Raw genomic sequence first — 8,348 nt, 5'->3', positions numbered from 1 at the left:
CCCCCCCCAGAACCTCTGCCCCATCCAACCGCCCCCTGCTCCCTGTCCCCTGACTGCCCTCCGCTCCCCGCCCCCTTACCATGCCGCTCAGAGCAGCAGGAGCTCGCAGCCCCGCTGCCCGGCCAGAGCCAGCCACACCGCCGTGCTGCCCGGCAGGAGTGGCGTGCCAGAATGCTGGCACGGCACAGCGAGCTGAGACTGCCGGGGAGGGGAGCGACAGCAGGGGAGGGGCCGGGGGCTAGCCCTCCCCGGCCGGGAGCTCAAGGGCCGGGCAGGACGGTCCCGCGGGCCGGATGTGGCCTGCGGGCCGTAGTTTGCCCACCTCTGCACCAGATGCTGCCTTCCCTTCATCCACCAATGTTCATCTGTCAAAAAAAGCCATTTTGTTATTGTTTGCTAGCTTAGCACCCAGAGACCTCAGGTGAGCTTGGGGTCCTGTTGTGCCAGATGCTGTACAGACTATAGTGAGACAGTCCAGGCCCCAAGAGCTTAGTCTGCATAGACACGACAAAGGGCAGGAAGGGAAACAGAGGCCCAGAGCAGCAATGACTTGCTCAAGGTCACACAGAGCTCATGACAGAGCCGGGAATAGAACTTGGCCATTTGTCTGGCAAGATCTATTATTTATAAAAACACTAACACTGCAGCTGAGCCGTAGCCGCATGTCTCTCTGCGGCTGCCTGTCTGTGTGTCATCGCTCTGCTTATCATGGTTTGTGTGTGAATGCATGTGTGTGCATATGCCTTCCTGCCTGTGCATGGTTCTACCCATCTGTATGCCTGTGTAGTTGCACCTATCTGTGTGCTTACGGGTCTGTGTCTCTGCACACCTTCATTCACGCCTGCATGAACATTCAAGTCTGTGCCCCTGCTTGCGGCACCCAGTCTCTCCATGCATGTGTCTGTGAAGATCCCACTGGAGGTCGGGGGCCATATAACAGCTTTACATTTTGCACGTGCACTAAGAACTGAACAGGCCACTCACAAAAGACAGTGAGAAGCTGTTTCCCTGGACACATCTGACTTGGGGGGGCAGGCATCCCTGAGTCAGCAACAGACCCCCCCCCTCCTTGGGCATCAGTGTTACTGTGTCATTCACTTTGGGTTTTTCCCCCCTGTGTTGTGTGAATAGAAATATAATAAAGTGGTACTGAAACTGCATGTTGCAGTCTGGGACTATGCGCTGGATTCCTGCATGAGAGGGCTGAGCCCAGGGGCTGCTCGCTGTCAGCCACCTTCTGCACCAGCGTCAGGCTGAACCAGAAGCACGAGCTGGGATGATTTATGGCCCAGTCTAGCGGGCTGCAGTTTAATCTGGCAGCGGTTTCAGGTCGGTAAGCATGATAAAGGAAAGCCTGAATAGGGTGTGAAGGCCCTGCTGACAGACCTGTCTCCTGTCTCCCTCAAACACACAGGCTTGTTACCCCCCACATGCTCCCTCCCCCTTTCATCTGTGTACATGCCCTCCTTCATGTAATGCAGACCTGTGTATATCGGGTTTCAGTGCCATTAACCTGGGCACACTCTACATGCACTTCATCCATAGCACCTTTCCCTGGTCCTCATGGTTTCTGTATAAATAGGGTTTTCACCAAGAAGGTTTGTGGTGATTGGACATCCAACATAGAATCATAGACTATCAGGGTTGGAAGGGACCTCAGGAGGTCATCTAGTCCAAGCCCCTGCTCAAAGCAGGACCAATCCCCAGACAGATTTTTGCCCCAGATCCCTAAATGGCCCCCTCAGGGATTGAGCTCACAACCCTGGGTTTAGCAGGCTAATGCTCAAACCACTGAGCTATCCCCCCCCCCACTAGTGCTCTAGGTGAGGTTTGAACTTACAACCTCAGCATTACTCCACACAACACTGCACTATATGTACCATGCACTAACCCATTGCACCACTGGGGCCCATAGTGAATGTCACTGAAAATTTGGTAGCATCAGAAGCTAAAATAGGAAAAGAATAGGTTAAAAATTACTTAGACACATTAGATGTCTTCAGGTAGGGTGACCAGATGAGAGACATGAAATATCAGGACACGGGCGGGGAGGGGGGCGCCGCTGTCGGAGCACCAAAAAAACGAGAGCCGGCGGCAGAGCAAAAAAAAAAAAAGAGCCAAAGCATAGGAAAAATTGATGGGGGCTGAGCACCCACCAGCAGCTCCCCGCCCCCCCCAGCACCGCACCAGCTCACCTCTGCCTCCCCTGAGCGGGCTGCCATGTCCTGCTTCTCCCCCTCCCTCCCAGTGCTTGCGCCGCCATACAGCTGTTTCGCGCATGCCTGGGAGGGACAGGGGAGGAGGAGGAACGTGGCATGCTTGGGGAAGAGGCAGGGCAAGGGCGGGAATTTGGGGAGGGATCCAATGGGGCAGGGAGGGGGCAGAGTCGGGGCAGGGCTGGGGCTGAGTTGGGGGCGGGGGAGGCACGAGCCCCCTCCGCCTGTACACCGGAGTGCAAAATATCGGGACAATTTGTGTCCTGACCGAACATCGGTCGGGACACGGGACAAACAAGTAAATATCAGGACAGTCCCGATAAAATCATGACGTCTGGTCACCCTATCTTCATGTCACCAGGACCTGATGGAATGCATCCTAGAATACTCAAGGAGCTGACTAAGGAGATATCTGAGCCAGTAGCAATTATCTTTGAAAAGTCATGGAAGACGGGAGAGATTCTAGAAGACTGGAAAAGGGCAAATATAGTGACAATCTATAAAAAGGGAAATAAGGACAATTTGAGGAATTACAGACCAGTCAGCTTAACTTCTGTACCCGGAAAGATAATGGAGCAAATAATTAAGCAAATCAATTTGCAAACAACTAGAAGATAATAAGGTGATAAGTAACAGTCAGCATGGATTTGTCAAGAACAAATCATGCCAAACCAACCTGATAGCTTTCTTTGATAGGGTAACAAGCCTTGTGGATGGGGGGAAGCGGTAGACATGGTATATCTTGACTTTAGTAAACTTTTGATACTGTCTCACATGACCTTCTCATGAACAAACTAAGGAAATGCAACCTAGATGGAGCTACTGGAAGGTGAGTGCAAAACTAGTTGGAAAACAGTTCCCAGAGAATGGTTATCAGTGGTTCACAGTCATGCTGGAAGAGCATAATAAGAGGGGTCCTGCAGGGATCAGTTCTGTGTCCGGTTGTTACAAGGCGGAGGGAGAAAAATTGTTCTTCTTAACCTCTGAGGATAGGCGAAGAAGCAATGAGCTTAAATTGCAACAAAGGAGGTTTAGGTTGGACATCAAGAAAAACGTCCTGTCAGGGTGGTTAAATGCTGGAATAAATTGCCTAGGGAGGTTGTTGACTCTCCATCATTAGAGATGTTTAAGAGCAGGTTAGACAAACACCTGTCAGGGATGGTCTAGATCAGGGGTCTCAAACACGTGGCCCGTGGGGCTCTTGCATGTGGCCCGCCAAGCTCCCTGCGCCCCCCCTGCCTGCCCACGGGATTGCCCCGCGGCGCTGCGAGCCCCGCGCCGCTCTCTGCAGCAGCTGGCAGCATGCCCCTTCGGGCCGGGGGGGGAGGGGGAAGGAGGCAGAGGGCTCTTGCATTGCCTCTTTCCAGGCCCCGCCCCCTGCAGCTCCGATTGGCCGGGAACAAGGAACCACGGCTAATGGGAGCTTCGTGGGAGGTACCTAGAGGAGCGGCAAGAGCAGCACACGCACGGAACCCTGAGCCCCTCCCCCTCCCCCAGGGGCTTCAGGGACACGGTTCCAGCTGCTTCCTGGAATGGAGCGGCGCGGGGCCAGGGGCCAGGGCAGGCAGGCAGGGAGCCTGCCCTGGCCCAAGTGAGCGCCGCTGCCACCCCGGAACCGCTCTAGGTAAGCGACGCCAGGCTGGAGCTCGCACCCTGCACCCCAATTCCCCCCCCCGAACCCCCTGCCACATCCCACATCCCAACTCCCTGTCCTGAGCCCCCTGCCACACCCTGCACACCTCCTGCCCCTGAGCCCCCTGCCACATCCCACACCCCTCCTGCACCCCAACCCCCTGCCCTGAGCCCCCTGCCACATCCCACACCCCAATCCCCTGCCCTGAGCCATCTGCCACACCCCCTCCTGCACTCCCTGCCCTGAGCCACTTGCTGCACCCTGCACCCTGACCCCATGCCGCACCCCTCAACCTCTTGCACCCCACATACCAACTCCCTGCCCTGAGCCCCCTGCCGCACCCTGCACACCTCCTGCCCCTAAGCCCCCTGCCATATCCCACACCCCTCCTGCACCCCAACCCCCTGCCCTGAGCCCCCTGCCGCATCCCGCACCCCTCCTGCACCCCAACCCCGAGTCACCTGCCACATCCCTCACCGCTCCTGCACCTCAACTCCCTGCCCTGAGCCCCCTGCCGCATCCCGCACCCCTCCTGCACTCCCTGCCCTGAGCCACCTGCTGCACCCCGACCCCCTGCCACACCCCTCACCCTCTTGCACCCCACACACCAACTCCCTGCCCTGAGCCCCCTGCCGCACCCTGCACACCTCCTGCCCCTGAGCCCCCTGCCACATCCCACACCCCTCCTGCACCTCAACTCCCTGCCCTGAGCCCCGGCCGCACCCTGCACCCTTTCTGCACCCCCTGGGGGCAGCGTTAGGGTGGGGACTTCGGGGAAGAGGTTGGAATGGGGCAGGGAAGGGGTGGAAAGAGGTGGGGCAGGGGCGGGGCCTAATGGAAAGGGTGGAGTGGGGGCGGGGCCAGAGGCAGTGAGGTGGGGGGCGGGTGTCAGTGATGTGGCCCTCGGGTCAATGCACTAGTCCTCATGTGGCCCTCGTGGTCATTTGCGTTTGAGACCCCTGGTCTAGATAATACCTAGTCCTGCCATGAGTGCCAGGGACTGGACTAGAGACCTCTCGAGGTCCCTTCCAGTCCTGTGCTTCTACGAATACCAGCCCTTTGCCTGAGCCTCCGAGGCTGAGCCCTACCAGGGCATGTGTTGCCCCCAAGTGAGACTAGGCTACGGTTTTGTCACAGAGGTCATGGAATGCATAACTTGAGCCTGTGGTGCCTGGGAGCTGCAACGTCCCCCCCCACAACCCATGGTGGCTGGGAACTGCGGAGGCCTCAAGCGCCCAGCTGCTGGGGGGAGGGGGTGCCCCAGAGCTCTGAGCCAGAGGCAGCTGGGATACCCCAAGCTGGGAGCCACAGGCAGTGAGAGCCCCGCAGCTCTGAGCTGTCATGCATATTTTTAGTAAATGTCACGCATGGGCTTCTGTTAATTTTTCTTTATTGCCTATGACCTGGCTGTACTTTTACTAAAAATATGCATGACAAAATCTTAGCCTTATTTATGATTGCACCTGTCCCATCATATGCATCAGCTGTACTGCAAACATACAGTACTGGGGCTAGAACTAGGGATCTCTGCAAATGAAAGCCTCTACCTGGTAAGCTAAAGAACCTGTGGGCTGCTGCTAGGGGTGGTACTTTGGTCAGCCCCTAGAGCACAGCAGTGCAAATATACATTATCCAGCAGGTATGAGACATGATCCCACACACTCCCACCCCCTTTACTTTCTTCTTTCACATTTGCTTTTCCTGGAGCAGGCAATGTGCATGGATAAAATATCAGAGACTTGTTCTTTTGTGAGAGGGAGCTAGACTATTGCACACAATCTTCCATGGTGTTTATCCCAACTCTGTTCAGGCAAAACAGCAGCGTTTTGGAAATGAATCCAGTGGGAAGGAACAAAGTGGATTTTGGATTAAAGAGTTAATTTTTCACTTTCCTCAGGTCCTGATACAATCTCTGTCCACAGAGGTGTGAAAAATTCTCGAGGCCTCCTCACTGGCAAAGCAAGCACTTGTCTGTTCTCTGCATCAGCGTGAGCACAGTGACTACTCAAGGCTACTTATAAGTCACTTAGCCAATGCCTCCTTAATGGCAGCTAATACTCTGCTAGTGTTCCCAGAGGAAGCAGGAAGCAAGCTGAGGCTCTGCTGGCCAGAGAAAAGGATTGTGCTACTCAAATCCCTTTCCATGTAACTTAGGTGTACGAGGCTTGGGAATGCTAAGCCATAGCAGGAGGATCCAATGCTAAAAACATAATTCCTTTAGTATATGAAACATGGAATTTTGACTGTCTCAGCAGCTTCCTGGAATTAATTCTGGATGTGCTGCTTCTGAGATAGCTCCTGACTGCTCTCCTTGTTCCTCCTATGTTCCAAGAGGTGCAAAATCATGTTTTAATCTGCTAGACAAAAGAGCCTCTAGGACCCTGTAGTGGGGCGGCTGCCCCACTCCCTGAGATTATGGGCTGCGGCAGGCCAGTGGGCCTGCGCAGACACACAGCCAATGAGAGAAGGGCTTACTGGGAGCCAATCAGGGCCCAGGTTGGAGACAGCCAATCAGGGCCAGGCTCAGCCCTATAAAAGACTGCACAGGGAGAGAGCAATCAGTCTGTCCCAGGCCTTCGAGAGGGGAAGGTCTATCTCCAAACTGGGAGACTAGCACCGTGGACAGCGCAGTGCTGGCCAGGCTCAGGGAGCAAAGGGGAGCTCTAGCCTGAGGCCTGCCAGGCTGCAGACCCTGATTGGAAGGGCCTAGCAGGTGCAAGGGGCCATAGGGGAAGTGGCCCAGGGAAGCGGACAGACGAGGGGAGAGAAGGAGGACAGCGAGGCTGCCGCCAGAGGGTCCCTGGGTCGGGACCCAGAGTAGAGGGCGGGCCTGGGTTCCCCCCCCATCCCCTTGCAGTATATCTAGCTAGTGGCCGTAGGGAGCGGCCAGTACAGACCACGCCAGATCCCTGACGGGGGGGGGATTAGACTTTGGGGTGTGTGGTTGACTACGGTGGCTGGAGAAGGAGACTGCTGATTGACCCCCCCCCCCAGAAGGGGGTGTGGAAAGACAGAGGGGCACTGCTGGAGGGCAGTGGTCCCGAAGAGGACGCCGCGAGTTGGTGAGCGACGTGGGCTCGAACACGCCAACCGAGGGCGAGATGACGGTCGGGACACCACTAGGAGGGGGTGCTCCACTGGACTGAGCTAATTCCCAAGACAACCAATAGGAGGCGCCACAGTTGTGAGTCCTAACCCCGTTACAGACCCCAAAACGCCCCCATATGCCTCCTGATTATTTAGCTTGAGAAGTTAGGCACAGGAATGAATATGCTGATAAGAAGTGGCTCCAGACATACAGGAAGTAAATTTTTCAACACTTCTACATTATCTTCAAAACTATCTTTAATTTTAAACATGTCACTTTTTAAATTAGCAGATTTAGCCCAAATGCCCCTTAAAAGAAAAATATAAATTCAGAAATAAAGACCTAGGAATTTATTTTAAAAATATAAAAACATAAAAAAGCAAATATGGAATTCAGCCTCATTACGTTAAAAGCAGGCACAAACCATACTATAAAAAAAAAAAAATCTAAACACCCAAAGCCGGCCCTAGGGGAGCAGGCAGGGTGTCAGAGAGTTACTATTCAACAAGCTTCAATGCCTGGCTGTTTATATGTTTAATATGTCCAGACTTGCCCCACCCCCTTGCATGGAAAAGACAGACTAACCCTACATGCTAGCCTGGCTGCTCTGGCATGCAGGAGGGGAGGGATGTAGTCATCCATGGGTCTGAACATTGCTCCCTTCTAGCACTCAGTGATGCCCTGCCACCGCATCTTTTGTGTGAAAGTGATTTGATTATTGTAACCCCAAGACCTATAATTTCAACCCACATAAACCGTGAGGTTTGACTTTTAGACCAGTTCTGTCATTCCGGGGCAAGGGAAACAGCACACCTGCTGCCCTCCCTGGTTATGCTCTCCAGCAACGCCACCACCTCTCCCCAGGAGAGGGAGCACAGCCATTGAGAATAGTCCCTGGTTTTCTAGATGTGGTGTTTTATGTTGGCTTCACTCTGGCAAAACAGACTGGGGACCACCCATGTGTGGCAAAAGCCATTTTCCCACCAAACGCTGAGAAACATCAGACCTGTTCCTTGGGGGAGGAGGGCGATAGAAGGTAAATCTCATCTGTGCATGGAGCATTTCTTGTTCAAAAGTTCCAGAACTGTAGGTCTCCCCTGCTGCCACCTCCCGGCACTCAGCTGCAGCTCCCGTTCTCAGTCTGTCACTCTCCAAGTCCTTCTGACCTTTTTTAGTTTGTAAACTCACAAAGTAACATAGAAACTGCCTCAAGCTTTGGGGGAATTTTATACTTTTATACCAAGATAAACTTGGTAAGTTAAACTAATTCGTTTCTCAGTGTTGCTGTTCCTCAGACTGCAGCTGTACCAGTCTGACTCTAGTCTAGTTGCATGGAAACTTCCCTACAGAATAGGTACTGGCATAGGGTTTTATGACTTGTGAACGTACATCAGAAATGCTCTGCTTTTCT

This window comes from Terrapene carolina, unplaced genomic scaffold, assembly GCF_002925995.2.
Source record: "Terrapene carolina triunguis isolate 2854851 unplaced genomic scaffold, T_m_triunguis-2.0 Scaffold110, whole genome shotgun sequence".
Lineage (NCBI taxonomy): Eukaryota > Metazoa > Chordata > Testudines > Emydidae > Terrapene > Terrapene triunguis.
The sequence above is the reverse complement of the archived record's forward strand: the minus strand, read 5'-3'. Positions refer to the sequence as shown.